Genomic DNA, 15131 nt, shown 5'->3' on the forward strand with positions numbered 1-15131 from the left:
TGGTGTGGACAGCCTAGCACCTACTCATATTTCTCATTTATGATAGCTCACCCAGTGTTTTTAACATACATATATATTAACATCTACTTAGCAAAGGGGCCAAAGCGCCTGAGGATTGAAAGAGGGTAACATTACAATTCAAACATTAAGAGATACAGACCATTAAGGCTTCATCAGAAATCGAGTGTGTTTAAAAAAAGAAAAAAAAAAGCAGCACGAAAGTAAAATCCAATTTGTATAAAATTTAATTTGTACAAGTTCTCAGAGAAACAGCCACTGGAGAAAGTGAATTCTACCTGTATCAAATCATCAGTCACCTTCAGTACCTAAGAAGACACCAAAACACAGCATCTAGCAATCAATTTTCCATCTCTCAGTGAAGCCTGAGGAACTGGGTACAAACCAGCATGGTATTGTAAAGAGAAAATCGTGTGGGCCAATTCAATTTCCTCCTATGACAGAATGACAGGTCACAGAGATAGGAGAAAAGCAATAGATGTAATCTACATGAGCCACAGCAAGTCTTTTGATTCTGTCCCACATGACAGTCTCGTCAACATGCTCTGAAGCTTGAGTCTAAATCAGACTCTGAGGGACTAGTGACCCCTCCACCCCCTTGGGTCACCCAACCCTAGCAGAGTGCTTGATAGAACGTGTGCAACAATCTACTAGGGGCCTGGAACATGTCAGGGGTGACAGAGAATACAGAGAGGATGTTGGGGGAAATTCATGCAAACCCAGAGACAGGGTGAGAGAGACAGAAAGAATGTATGTATGTATGTTTCTAGGATTAGGACGCTGCATAGGTACAAACACACAAGGAGATAAACATGAGCCAGGGCAACATTGTTGACAGCAAGGAGCTTCTCATGGTTAGATCCTGGTGGAGGAGAAAATAAACACCACTGTGACATCTGTGATACCAGAAACTGTGGGCAAAGGAGAATGGTATGCAGGCTTACTTATTCATCCATTTTGAGTGTGTGTGTTTAAATGTGTTTGGAGGAGGGGAGAGAAATTTTTCTCAGGGCCTTTGTGTAACAAATCAATGAGTTAGTAAGATGGGAAGGGTAGGGCCTAAACTGGGGAGTCTGTTTAAAGGGTAATAGAGACCTAGGAAAGTTTTGTTTAGACATTGGTGGAAAATGCACAATGATTATAGAACTGAAAAAGGGGGAATGTATGTTACTCTTGAGTCAAAGATTTGAATACGAAGGCAGACGCTAGATGGACCAGTTTCTCTTTTGGTAACTCTCCTAGCTCAGATTCTGTACTTATTATAGAAATATGAAAGGGTAGGGGAATATGGGTCACACATTAGCTTTGATTTTACTTTGGACCCTTATACAGTAATCCTGTCAGAGGAACCATCTAGTATGAAGACAGTGGTATAGGAAATCATGATCTTGTTCTTAACATATTAAGGTAAATGTTTTCATTAGAAAGCTGTTCATTTGTCATGTCAGTAACCATGTCCTCTTAATTGTGATGGTGTCAATTCACTAAAATTAAAAAACAAACAAAAACTATTCCCTATTCTGAACTCATTCTTGGTTACTGCATCATCATAATAGCTTGGGTAATTTTATTACTACTCTAAGGCAGGCAATCCTTCTTTTGTTGACTACTGAGGAGGAAATTGTTAATGACATTAATAGGATGATAATGTGACACAGAACTCTGAGTAATGTCTAGTCTCTGTGTGGTTTTTCTGGAGAAGCAAGTACAGTTGCTAGGAAGAAACAACAGCACCATGATTTTATGGGACGTCCTGACACTCACCCCTGAGTTTGCTATGAAGATTAAATGAGATAATACACACACAAGTACAAACACACACACACACACACACACACACGGGCTGGGCACATATTAATGAATTGATAATATTAGGATTTTCTTTTAAGTTTAATTTTAATTTTGGCTTACTCTCTTCTTTATATATTGCTGTTTGGTGACTAAGGAAATAATTTTTCTTATGAAAGAAACACTAGACATGAAGGAAGAACTTGACAAATTCATTCTTGATACTAGTGAAATCAGAATCAATTAAAAGTTTTCATTATAATACAATAAGCCTTTCTGATGACTTACAGAAGTGTCTAGAAAATTATGCATTTTTGTTAAATATTTGTTATTATTAGAAGGATTGAAGAAAAGATGATTTTGGAGATGGCATGAATAAACATATAGCATGAATAAGTATATGACACTAACTCCTCTTCACTCATGTAAGTTTATCTTGAACAATGCAAATAAAAACTAACTCCTAACTCTGCTCATACTTGGATCCTACCTTCCAGCCCCTGCCCTGAGAAACTTGGATCTGTGGGAAGATGAACTCTATCTCGTGCTATGGGTAGTCTTCCCAGGGTGAAGACCCTGCTAGTCTAAGGCCAGCATAGTATGTCTGCCCTTTAGAAGCAAACACATTACCATCATTGTAGTATTCTTGTTATAGAGAAGATAAAAAGGGGGAGAGGGGAAGGGTTTTTTTATAATTTGAAAATAAAAACAAATACAAGACTTGTTTCATTCTTATCCCAAGTTTCCTGTTGCTCTGAGGATTCTAGTATCATTGGTAAATCTGGAGAATTATAGCACTTTAGCTGATAGGACATTTTAGATTGAATCAAAAGTGCCTAAAATGTGAAATTTGGTTGAAGCCAAAGTTTCTGTGGTGTGAAGACATAGCTCAAGGCTGAGAAATGGAGGGAGAAGATGCTGTGAAAGACACTAGGGTAGCTGAGCCAGCATGGGGATAGGAATAGTGTGCATGAAAAGGGGGTGTCTAGGGCTGTAGAGGGACCAGAGAGGATGAATGATGCAGGAGGAGAGTGGGAAGAAGGGAGTGCAAGATGTCTGCTTGAACATTTTTGAAGAATAAGATTCTAGGAAATGGATTAGGCAGGTGTTATATTTAAAACCCCCAGAGTTCATGACCATCTCAGAAGTCCAGCATAGATGGGCACTGAGGAAAAAGGTTCAGTCAGGGAAATAAGCAGAATACTCCCCTCACTGCAACTGCTGTTCTGGAAGCATGTCTGGTCCCTAAGGCCCTGGTGAGAGATGAGGCAGCCACATGGTTGAACAGTCTAGACTAGGAAGGACTTGACTTTAGCTAAAACAGAAATGGCTGGGGAGTTCTGAATCCCACAGGCAGTTTCCAGTAGACATTCTTTTTATCTGACACTCCTCATGTGGTTCTGTGGGAGGGTGTGGCTCACCAAGTGACCTCAGACAAAAAAGATAGAATTCCAGTCAGACCCTCTCCTGACTTTCCCACTGAACAAATCAGGGACAAAATCTTTATCTAAAGAAAGGGAAGACCTGGTAGAGAGGGCTGACCTAGCACCTTTATTTGATCTGACTCAAATGGGGATAAATCTAAGATGTTGGTTCTTAAACTTTTAGAGTCCGGCTTTGGCCTCTAATGGGGTCTCCCAAAAACTCTCTTGATCTTCCTCTTGGTTTTTTATTCCTGTGTTCATTGACTTCTGTCACTTCTCTTCTGGGAAGTTGTATTTTCCTCTGCGTTATATTTGGAGTTCGAAAACAGAAAGGCACTGGAAAGACAGAAGCTTCTTTTCTTCTGGATTAAGATAAAGGCATTAGCATGCTTCTTAGAATGAAGTGGCCAAGAAAACAAAGAGTTCATTTGTTTGGTAATTTTACAGATCCAGCTCTAATTTAAAAATCAAAAAAATTAAAATAATAAAAGTGAGATTCATTTTAACCTCATGTCAAACTCTGAATCATTATTGTTGTATGTTGAAAACTTGGTATGAACAATACAATTAAAGGAACAATAAAATATATTAAAAAATTAGCTAGATGTGGGATGCTTATTGATGTTTTTTCATGTCAGAGCTTTTCCATTCACTTGCTTAAGCATTGATGGAACTGAACTTTTGAAACTGGTAGTATTTTATTGGATCTTTTTGGCAAGTTTCAGGTTTCCAGCATGTCAGTTTGCTTCCAAACCATCATATCTTACACCATTTTTTATGCTTTGTTACCTACTAACTGTAATATTCTTAATGCCAAATATCATCCTCTCTGGACTCTTAAATATCATTAAAAATTTCCATATTTTCCAAAGAACTTTTCTGTTCTTTCCTCTTTAATACTATGAAAACACTGTGGGCAGATTTACTTGATATTTGACAGATAGATGAATCAGGCACAGAGAGGTTCAAAGACTCTGAGAGCTACACAGCATGATCATGACAGAGACATCTCTCAGATCTGGTTTTCTTTTTCTTTTTCTTTTTTTTTTTAAGGTTTTATTTATTTATTCATGAGAGACATGGAGAAAGAGGCAGAGACACAGGCAGAGGGAGAAGCAGGCTCCAGGCAGGGAACCCGATGTGGGATTTGATCCCAGGACCCTAGGATCACGCCCTGAGCCAAATGCAGATGCTCAACCGCTAAGCCACTCAGGCATCCCTCACCTGGTTTTCTTAATCACTCCGTCATCTACTTATGTAATTTTTTTGATAAGGTACTCATGTAAACCCCCTTGCTACCGTCACCCTTGTTCAGATCAACTCCACTATTTACACTGTTGGATCCAGGTTGGTGGTCCTTCTTTTTGAAAAATAGCGGATTGTGTAGTACTATGTGGGTGTACACAAAACCTGCAGTAGAATCCCAATTGGCCAGTGGGGGTGTTGAGAATCACTCCCAAGCTTATGTGAATGATTTAGTGCTTTTTCATATAGTGCTAGGATTTTATGATCTTAACAGATTTGTGTGGCACAATTCAATTATAGGTCTTAATATTTAATGTATATACCATTTGACACAGCAATTTGATTTCTAGGAATTTACCTTAAGGAAATAATACAGATAATTAGTCAAAGATATATGTACCAAAAAAAAAAAAGTACATTGACAAGGATATTTATGATAAAATAAATAATTGGAAATTAACTAAAGGCCCATCACAGGAAATTAGTTAAGTGAATTATGGTTAATCCACACAATGTAATGTGTAGATTAGTACAGTTCTCTAACATGGTCTGTAGAGTTTAGTTTAGTTTATCTATAGGGAAAGATCTCCATAACATTTTGTAAAATGAAAAAAAAATGCTGTTAACAATACGATATAATTAGAATATGTGAAATTTGCAAGTATTAATGATACTTATATCTGAGTGATAGAATCATGAGTGATTTGGGACACCTGAGTGGCTCAGCGGTTGGGCATCTGCCTTTGGCTTAGGGTGTGATCCCAGGATCTGGGATCAAGTCCCGCATCAGGCTCCCTGTGAGGAGTCTGCTTCTCTCTCTACTTATATCTCTGCCTCTCTGTGTCTCTCATGAATAAATAAATAAATCTTAAAAAATCATGAGTGATTTAAATGTTCTTCCAAATAATTTTTTAGAATATGATTTGCAATGAACCCTATGGTGCTCATAGAGAAGGGCAAGAAATGAGGCAGGATGTTTTTTGTTGTTTTACTTTGAATAAATACATGGTGTATTTCCAATTCTCTTAATGGGAGTGGTATGAAAAAAGGATATTTGCTATTCTTAAAGTGTTAAAGAATAAGGCAATTTAATTGACTCTTGTGTAGACAAAGATCCATTTACTTCATTCTATTCATGAGACTTGGGATGGGGGCACCCAACGTAAGTGCCACATTATGATAATGTGCTGCTTGTATATAAAGACATTACCTAGCAAAAATTCAAAATGACTTTTCCCCTGACATGACTAATGTTATTGCTGTTAATTAAGTGACTTGTTTGGAGGGATAGAATAATTGTGAAATATTTTCAGTACATTCTTGTCTTTGAAGAGAGATGAGTTCCCATAGTAATAGTGCATATTTATAGAATGAATAGTACATAAAACAAATTAGTGGATGAAACACTGTACTTCAAGCACTATTTTCATCTTTAATAAGACAGTTTCAACCCCCTGGAAAATATTTATACCTGAGGCATTACTCTTAGAAATGTGGACTTGAGAGATTAACAGCACAGTGGTCTCTGTGAGAAAGCCATTCCCAAAGTCTCTCATGGATTGGAAGTGATAACAGTAAGTTGTTTGATAATCCAGCAGTGTTTTTTGTTTTTTGTTTTTTTCTTTCTTAAAAGTCATACTTAATGACCTAGTACAGGAAAGGAGAATTGACTCCAGGCCTAAACTAGTCTGCTGAATCTACTGAGGACCAAGTCTAATGAAATTTGGTGAAGTTTGGGAATTATAGGTGAGGTCCAGAGCCAATGACCAAGAAAGAATTCTTGAGATATCTTTGGTGCAAAATGGTGGTTTTATTAAAGCACAGGGGCGGGACTCATGGGCAGGAAGAGCTGCTGCCCTAGGCCTGTGAGGGGTGGCTGATTATATACCTGGGAGTTGGGAGGGGTTTGGGGATAGTGTACTCTCTAAGGAATTTTGGGAGCAAGGTTTCCAGGACCTTGAGGGGGCTGGCTATTATTGGGAAAAGTCACCTATTACTGTCTAATAAAACCTGAGTCATGAAACCCTTCAGATGTATATCAGTGGGCCATGTGCTTGGGGGATGATTGTCAACATGTATCTATCTTGGGGGGTAGAAATAAAGGAAATTTCTAAAGGAATTTTTATATGTTAAAGTAAACTTACAGGATCCTGGGGATTGGACTAAAATTGCCTTTTGACTTTAGCAGAGCATTAACATTGAGGCAGTTGAGTCTGTAGAGGAAAGTCCCTTTGCTTGTTTCAAGGACTTGTCAATGTGCTGCCTGGGGCTTGTGCTTTGTCCTCAGCTAGTCCTCTGTTCCCCTATCAATATTGATCTCATTGACAGTTACCTTACTGACAAAGGAAATCTACTTATGCTACTAACTACCATGTATGTGTGTATGTGAGAGAGAGAGAGAGAGAGAGTGCGCACACCAGAGTGCACACAAGCAAGCACATAAGCACTCCCATATTTGAATGGAGGTGAGTGGGAGGTATGAAGATATCAAATAAGAAAAGCTACTGCCTCAGCCATAAAGAAATAAATAAGCATATTTTGTCATAACCTCATGGGCTTGTTTGAAAGGAATAGAATTACTGGCTCCATTTAAAACCTGTGAAGAGGGATCCCTGGGTGGCGCAGCGGTTTGGCACCTGCCTTTGGTCCAGGGCGCGATCCTGGAGATTCGGGATCGAATCCCACGTCGGGCTCCCGGTGCATCGAGCCTGCTTCTCCCTCTGCCTGTGTCTCTGCCTCTCTCTCTCACTGTGTTCCTATCATAAATAAATAAAAATTAAAAAAAGATAAAACCTTTAAAAAAAATAAAAAATAAATAAAACCTGTGAAGAAAAAAAAATTAAAAAAAAAAAAAACCTGTGAAGAGGACATTTATTATTGATCATTTAAAAAATAGGTAGCAAAGACTGATATGTTAGTAGATGATTTAAACCATTTTTGGGAAAAAAAAAAAAAAACCCTGGTGTTTTCTAATAAGGTAGGAAAAGCAGATAATCACATACTTTTTACACATTAGATGCCCCAAATTGTTTTATTTTTGTTTTTTGAACTGCATGCTTTGCTGTGTAATGCAAAGGCCATCACTTTGCAAAATATTTGCATTTATGGGTATGCAAATGGTGCTTTTGCAAAGAAAATCAAATGCTAAATGCATCCTGAATGCTAATTAGTAAAGATATTCACATGATTTTATGAAGGAAATAACTATCTAAAATACATCTCATTCTAAAAAAATAAAATACAGATGTTAAAATCATTTTATTTTCTACTGATTACAAAAGTCAGCCAGTTTGGTTTTGAGACATAGAAAGGGCAAAACCCTAGGTCTTCCTCTCCATTTTGTGGGGCTCTCCCTAGTTACCCTGCAGACTGAAGTGCCTCCCATTCTGGGATTCCCTCAGACTCTTCATAGCCTTCTGTTATGGAGCTTCCAGCACTGGGCACCTTTCAGCACCTTTCCTGAACGTCTACCCTACAAGACTATGAACTCTTTGAAGACAGGCATTATTTCTTGCTCAACATTTTTTCTTCAGCATCAGAAAAAGAGGAAAGTGTGTGCATGTGTTTTTGTGTATGTGTAAAATAATAAATATCTATGAACATTCCAGATAGATAATCAGTTCTGTCACTTGTGTAAAAGAGATCAAGCATCTTTGTTCTATATCACAGTCCCAGAAGGCTATGCCCATAGCTTGATCTAGCATCTAATGGAGGATCTCTGGTATTAGGGGAGGGGGTGTAGATGCTAATTACACCACAATCTATTGGAAAAGCACCTTGTGGTAGGGCTGCGGTGGGAGGGGTACATCCTTCTCAGACTGAATCAGCAGTCAGAAGGAAGACAGCTAAAGTGTAGTGAAACAAATTGTGTATCTCCGTCACTCAGTTGTACTTATCATTTAATCTAGACTTTTGGAAGTTTTGGCTGACCTCTGCATCTTGGCTAACTTTGAACCTGCAGTACATTTGGATTTTATGCCAGTTACAGACAATGGTTGGTAAGCTCCCGGTGCTGGCTTGAGCATTCTACTACACATCCTTTGAGTTTTTTTACACTTGTAAATATTTTTTTTTTCCTAAGCTTCCTAAGGGAACTCATTGTACAAACATTTAGAAGAAAACTCGTCCTGGTTCTGGACAGATTTAATACTTATTCTGGTTTCTATTTCTGCTTAATGAATTACCTTCAAAACCAGTGGTTTTAGAACTACAGACATTTTATTTGACTCACAGTTCTGAAAGTAAAGGGTTTGGAAAGGGCTCAACTGGGCATTTCTCATTTTGGGATTTCTCCTGAGGTTGCAGGCAGATGCCACCTGACACTATAGCTATCTGAAGGCTTGAAACTCAAGATGACTCTTGCCTGTGGTTGGTAGTTTATCCATCTGTCAGCTGAGAGTTCAGCCAGACTGTCCCCCAGAGCACCTACATGGTGTATCCAGGGTACCTACAGGTGTTAGGGTACTCAGACTTGGTAATATGTGGTGGCTTCCACTGGAGCAGGCACTCCAAGGGAACCAGACAGAAGCTGCTTGGCCTTTTATGACTTAGCCTTGCACATCCAGCGGAGTCCTTTCTGCTGTATCAATCGGTCAGAGCTGTTATAAGAGTACCCAAGGGGACCCCATCAATGGGAAAACTTTTTTTTTTCTTTTAGGAAAAAGCCACGTTTTAAAACTATCACAATCCTTTAATCTCTTATTTCAACTATTGTTTTAGTTGCAATAGCCTTTGACTGTTTTATTGTTTTCTCCTATTCTTCTTAAACTTCCTCCAAATACCTAAAAGGGTAACTCTATTTATGCTTTCTTTTACAAATGTAAATTAAGTGCCCATCAGGATTTTGCAAGAAACCCACCACACCCAATTAAACAATTGAGCAAACCTGCAAGTTACTGTCAGTTCATCAGTAATCATTGTCTCAATCAAGAGCACTTTTCCTGAGTCTCACATCATAAACTCTTTAATCTCAAATTGTTTTCATCCCCTGAATCTGTGATATCATTTTTTTAAAATTTGTCCAGAATAGTACTGCCATGCTCTAGAATAGCGACAAAGAGGCACACTACAGATTTCACTCTGAGTTGCACCATCTGGATCAGGGGTTTAGAAATATATCCTAGTGAAATTTCATGAAAATGGGCCATTGGAAAAAAAATGTGTATTGTTAATCTTTGAGGAAACAATAGAATGGAAATAAAGATGGCATATTTTTTCAGTGTAATGAACCTCGACAGTTTCCATTGTGGCTGCCGGAGCGCGCTTGATTGCCAGTTGTTAAATGAGCCTGCATCTCGAAAAGTGGGAGTAGATCACTCAGAGCAGCAGACAGATGATGTTTGCTTTAAAGAGAGAGATTAAACCATTGCAAATATCATTAAGGACAGTTGCACAAAGACCGGTGTTCTGCTGCTTCCCCAGGCAGCAGATTGAATCTGTCCCTTCCTCTCCTTTCTTGTTTGCAGAAGAGTTTTACAGAGGAGGGTGGTTTCCAAAGAGGGCCTTCCCTCATCCACAGGTATAACGACAGTGATAACAAATGGAACACTTGGGAGCAACTGGGAAAGTTGCTGAGAAACTGTGCCATGCCTCCCCTGCCTCCTTTCTGATGTTTGGGTTGGCCTTGACTCTATCGCTTGTTTCTTGAAAATTTTCTGGTCCCTTGCTCAGAAAAAGTTAAATGTCCCAAAATCTCTTAATCAAGTCACTCAGACTCTCAAGATATCTATGTCTTCACCCACAGGAAAAAGAAATCACAAGGACACTCTAGGTTCTTAACAAAATGAAACCTACTACATAGTACTACTGGAGAGAAGATCAAGGATAAGTACCCCCCTGAAGAGCTCGCTCTTCCTGCCTATGTCCAGTTCTCCACATTAGAAGCTTAGTGCTTTTTGCCCTGTGTTGAGAAAAAATCCTACAAAGCAAGAATACAAGAACTGCTACAATGTTATAAGAATTACTCTAACAGAGGACAAGAGACTGTTCAGACCCATCCATGCCCCAGGCATCCACACCTCAGAAACTAAGATCTAGAATCTTTCTTCCAAAAGCCCCGAAGAAGATGCTCTCATAGTTTTATTAGTGAAGCAGTTCCATAGCAGCTGCACTTTTTACAAAATGAACATTTTTCTGTCAGAGACTTTGTGTAATTTCCAGTCTTTATGACCAATGGTGTTACTGTTATGAATACCATTTTATTAATATATATATTCCACACAGTGGAATAGTATTCAGCCTTTAAAAAGGATATTTTGCAATATCATGACAATATGGATGAACCTTGAGGACATTATACTAAGTGAAATAAGCCAGTCACAGAAAGACAAATACTACATGATTTCCTTTATATGAAGAATCCAAAATAGTCGGATTCATTGATTTAGAGAGTGGAATGGTGGTTTTTCAGGGGCTGGTAGGCAACAGGAAATGGGCAGTCATTTATCAATGGGCATAAGGTTTCAGTTAAGTAAGGTAAGTTCTAGAGATCTGTTGTAATACATTGTACCTATATATTGTATGCTTAAACATTTACTAAGATTATAGACCTCATGTCACTCCCAGCTATGTGATGCATACAAGCCACTTCACCTCTGGTTTTGTTTCAATTTTTAATCTTTTATATTTAAGTCAATTTATATACTAAATGAAGCCATATTTTAATGTTGTATTTATTTTTTAAAGATTTTTTTAGTTGTGAGAGAGAGAGAGAGAGAGAGAGTGAAAGAGAGAGAGAGAGAGAGGTGGGGGGTTAGGGTAGAGGCAGAGGGAGAAAGAATCTCAAGCCACCTCTGCACTGAGCATAGAGCCATATACTGGGCTCAATCTCATGACCCTGAGAACATGACCTAAGCTGAAATCAAGAGGCAGCTACTCAATCAACTGAGCCACTCAGGTGCCCTTTAATGTTGTATATTTTAAATATGACTACATTTTTAATAATTTTGAGATAGAAGTCACATACCATAAAATTCACCTTCGAAAGTGTACAGATCAGTGTTTCTTAGTGTATTCAGAGTTGTGCAACCATAACCACTGTCTAATTTTATAACATTTCATCCTCTAAAAGGAGCTCGATAGCTACTCATAGTCCCTCTTTTTCCCTTCCCTTCCCTCAACCTCTGATAATCACTAATCTACAGAAATCTACTTTCTGTAGATTAGTCTCTATGCCTTTGCCTTTTCTGGACCTATCATATATATGGAATCATTTGCTATGTGGCCTTTTGTGTCTACTTGCTTTCACTTAGCATAATGTACTTCTTTATCTCTATTTCCCATCTATAAAATGGGGATAAAGACAACTACCTTGAAAGATTATTGTAAAGATAATTTACACAAAAAATTATAATCAGGAAATGATAGCTCATTAGTCAGGACAATAATAATAATAATCAATAATAATAATAATAGTTAACCTTAATAAAAATAAGGTTATGAGAAAGGCTAACCACGGGGTCCAGATTTTAAAGGGAACGGAGGCCCTGGGGGGAGGTGCTGTAAGCCTACACTACCCAACACAGTAGCCTTAAATTAATTTTTTTAAAATATTTTTATTTATTTATGATAGTCCCAGAGAGAGAGAGAGGCAGAGACACAGGCTCCATGCACCGGGAGCCCGATGTGGGATTCGATCCCTGGTCTCCAGGATTGCGCCCTGGGCCAAAGGCAGGCGCTAAACCACTGCACCACCCAGGGATCCCAGCCTTAAATTAATTAAGGCTACATTTAAAATTTAAAATTAAATCAGAAGCACCTGTGTGGCTCACTTGGTTGAGCAGCTGACTCTTGATTTTAGCTCAGGTCATGATCTCTTGTCACTCTCCCTCTGTTCCTCTCCCCACTCACGTGTGTGTGCATATACTCTCTCTCACTCTCTCTCTCAAATAAATACATAAATAAAATCTTTAAAAAATAAATTTAAAATTAAATCAAATTAAAAAATTTGTTCTGCAGGGTAGCCCTCGTGGCTCAGCGGTTTAGCGCCGCCTTAACCCAGGGCCTGATTCTGGAGACGCAGGATCGAGTCCCACATCCAGCTCCAGGCATGGAGCCTGCTTCTCCCTCTGCCTGTTTCTCTGCCTCTCTCTCTCTATCTATCTCTAATGAATAAATAAATAAAATCTTAAAAAAATTTTTTTTTGTTCTGCAGTCACACTAGCTACATATCAACATGTATTCCATAGCCATGTGTGTCTAGTGGTTACTATATTGGACAGCACGAAATAGAACATTTCCATTATTGCAGAAATTTATGTAGGAGGTCACTGCTATAGACGAAACCTTTCTGACAAGTGAATTTATAGTCTTTGGGAATGAGAGATTCATCGCGTGTGACTCTTTAGGTATTAAGAGAGAAGGCAGCCCCTGAAACACTCAGTTTGCTGACTCTTGGCAATCAGCAAGCCTTCCTTCACTGAGTGTTCCTTGGCATGTGCAGATTGGGAGCAGCCACTGGCTCAGTGTCTGCCCCATGGCCTTCCTGAATGAAAGAAAAATGCAGATGAGACTTCTTGAAAGAAAACCACAGACCTATCCATTTATCCTGAGAAGTTCGTGTTTAGCAGATTTGCCACCCACCGGGGAAACATTCAGGTAGGGGAATTCTGGACCCTTCCAGAACCTGGCAATTTTATCAATAGTGAGAGCCTGAAAGATGGTTGAAAGGATACATGAGCACAACTAGAAGATCATACTCAAGGTCAAATCCGAAGGGTAAGGGACAGCCTTAAGTGAGAGCATGAGTGAGCAGTCATGCAATCCTATCAGTTTGTTACAGAGACATTTTCCTTAATTCATCTTATGCTGCCAACTTAAGTGAGCCACTGAGCATTTGGAGGGCCTTCATGGTTGTATTTTATACCACCCCTGTGAAGCAAATATATTCCATTGTGAACAAGTCTCTATTTTATGACTGAAGAAGGCCTACCATGAGCCACTTGTGGCAAATGATGGTTTAAGGAGGTTTGTAAAGAAAATAGGGAGGTCAGATTTAGAAAAAAAAAATGTACCCCATTAAGTTTTGAATTTCATATAAACTATAATTCTTAGTATAATTAGGCACCATGCAGTATTTGATAGATGCTAAAATACTTGCTTTTTATCTGAATCTCAGATTTAACTGGAAGACCTGTATTTTCTGTGGTGACCTTAAAAGCAAGTGGAAGGCTCTTTTTCGTGGCACCTCTGAGGTGGTAGGCCGCTTCAGGATGAAGCTGAACATCTCTTTCCCAGCTACTGGCTGCCAGAAACTCATTGAAGTGGGTGATGAGCGCAAACTGGTACGTTTTATGAGCTGCGTATGGCCACAGAAGTTGCTGCTGATGCTCTGGGCGAGGAATGGAAGGGTTACGTGGTGCGAATCAGCGGTGGCAATGACAACAAGGCTTCCCCATGAAGCAGGGTGTCTTGACCCATGTCCGCGTCCGCCTGCTGCTGAGTAGGGGGCATTCCTGCTACCGACCCAGGAGGACTGGAGAGAGGAAACGCAAATCTGTTCGGGGTTGCATTGCGGATGCCAATCTCAGTGTTCTCAATTTGGTTATTGTGAAAAAAGGGGAGAAGCATTTCCTGGACTCATTGTTACTACTGTGCCTCTTTGCCCGGGGCCCAAAAGAGCCAGCAGAATCCGAAAATTTTTTTAATTTGTCAAAAGAAGACGATGTCTGCCAGTATGTTGTTAGAAAGCCCCTAAACAAAGAAGGTAACGGGATCCCTGGGTGGCGCGGCGGTTTGGCGCCTGCCTTTGGCCCAGGGCGCGATCCTGGAGACCCGGGATCGAATCCCACATCAGGCTCCCGGTGCATGGAGCCTGCTTCTCCCTCTGCCTGTGTCTCTGCGCCTCTCTCTCTCTCTCTCTGTGACTATCATAAAATTTAAAAAATAAAATAAATTAAAAAAAAAAAAAAAACAAAGAAGGTAAGAAACCTAAGCACCCAAGATTCAGCGTCCTGTTACTCCACGTGTCCTCCAACACAAACCTCGGCGTATTGCTTTGAAGAAACAGCGTACTAAGGAAAATAAGGAAGAGGCTGCAGAATATGCTAAACTTTTGGCCAAGAGAATGAAGGAGGCCAAAGAAAAACGCCAGGAACAGATTGCCAAGAGATGGAGGCTGTCTTCTCTGAGAGCTTCTACCTCTAAGTCTGAGTCCAGTCAAAAATGAGATTTTCTAAGAGTGACAAAATAAATAAGATCAGACACCAAAAAAAAAAAAAAAAAAAAAAAAGGCAAGTGGAAGGTTTGCTGGTGAGGGAAAGTACATCTTGGGGCAGTGGGAAGGAAGGGGCAATGACGATGGAAAAGAAGATACATTAACTTAATTGATATAAATGAATTAGGCTAACATAATTCTGGGGCAGACTCGATTACAACCAAAGCCAGAAAACTCAGTTCAGCCAATTGATTGAGTGCTTCTTGTGCACCAAGTATATACCATACGCTGAGAAATTGGGATTAAGAAGACAGAGTCACTGACCCAGACTAACTTGCTCTCTTGTGGAAGAAACAAATATGCAAATTGATAGTAGAAAGAAAATGTTAGAAACAAAATCTAAAGTACTGTTGCAGTACTGATGGGGAGGAAGGAGTCATTAGTTCTGCCTGTGAGTTCAGAGAGAACTCTTGTAGGGGAAGTGATGCCTAAATTGGAGTCTA

General features: G+C 39.3%; 1 protein-coding gene and 1 pseudogene across 3 annotated transcripts in view; both read left to right on the top strand.

Annotated features, from left to right (window-relative positions):
• The window catches only part of CTNNA2 (catenin alpha 2), a 1087920-nt gene that overhangs the window by 500845 nt on the left and 571944 nt on the right, over nt 1–15131 (top strand). The window lies entirely within an intron of this gene.
• LOC121491962 lies at nt 13685–14703 on the top strand (annotated as a pseudogene).

The sequence above is a fragment of the Vulpes lagopus genome, chromosome 5, assembly GCF_018345385.1.
Source record: "Vulpes lagopus strain Blue_001 chromosome 5, ASM1834538v1, whole genome shotgun sequence".
In the NCBI taxonomy this organism is placed as follows: Eukaryota; Metazoa; Chordata; class Mammalia; order Carnivora; family Canidae; genus Vulpes; species Vulpes lagopus.